Consider the following 1186-nt stretch of genomic DNA (forward strand, 5'->3'; position numbering starts at 1 on the left):
CCCCCCCCCCCCCACACCATATATACAGAGAGAGGGGGGAAGAGGTTAATACAAGAATGATATATATTTAAAAAAATAAGAGAATAATTTTAGACCAATTATTTATTTGAATAATGACTTAAATTGAACTTTTTGAAAAATCGTGCAAAAAGGCATATTTGTGTTGTAATATAGATTATATATGAAAATTCATTTATTGATATAAAGATCATTTAATACATTTAATTAAGTATTCATTCAAGATTATTTATAACTTTGTGATTTAAGCATGATTAATTTTTCATTTTTTTATTCGTTATTTTTTATAACAATTAAAATAGACTTGAGATCATGTGAGACCAAGGGTTTTTTCGTGAGACCCGTAAGACCAATTCTCAACCCTTGGATTAGATCTACAATTTGAACATTCATAATTACAAAATTGCCACGAGATTTCTCAATAATCACAAAATTGCTACTGTGCAACTTTAGACCATTAGATTATTAGTTTATAAAGTTGATCAATGAACATAAATTGGTCTTACGAGTCTCACGAAAAACCATTGGTCTCACGTGAACTCAACCCATTAAAATAAGTGTGATTAAGTTTTTCATTTAAAATATTTATTTTTATTGAAATAGTTTATTTAAGAATTTGTTACAAGTTCCGTCAAAAATCATATCCGTAATTAATCGATTTTTTTTCCAAAAAAATAATCACTAATCTTCGTCAATTTATCATATGTGATATTGATTATAACGGAAAATCATATGTGATATTGATTATTTACAATATTACATATGTTATATGTAAATTAGGAAAACGTTTTTACAAAAATAATTAATTGTGAATCACTTTTGACGAAAATAGCAATTCTTTTTAAATATTCCTTTAAATAAAAAAAATATTCTTTAATGAAATATTAAATATACTTACTTTAAATGTTTTAAATATAAAATATTTAAAAAATTAAATAATCATAAATATGATAAAAATAAAATCTTAAATACATGTCTTAAATAACTTATGTATAATTAAATTACTTTTATGTCCTTGTTTAATTATTTTTAGAATTAGTTATTTTAGGTATTATTTAATAAAATATATGATCTATATTCATTCTCTTATTTTTTTAGAGGTTGTTTGTTTAACTCTTAATACTTTCATTAAGAGACAGTCTCTGAATCGTTAATAGGTTAATCTTGT

Source organism: Cynara cardunculus, assembly GCF_001531365.2.
Source record: "Cynara cardunculus var. scolymus isolate 2C chromosome LG 9, CcrdV1, whole genome shotgun sequence".
Taxonomy (NCBI): domain Eukaryota; kingdom Viridiplantae; phylum Streptophyta; class Magnoliopsida; order Asterales; family Asteraceae; genus Cynara; species Cynara cardunculus.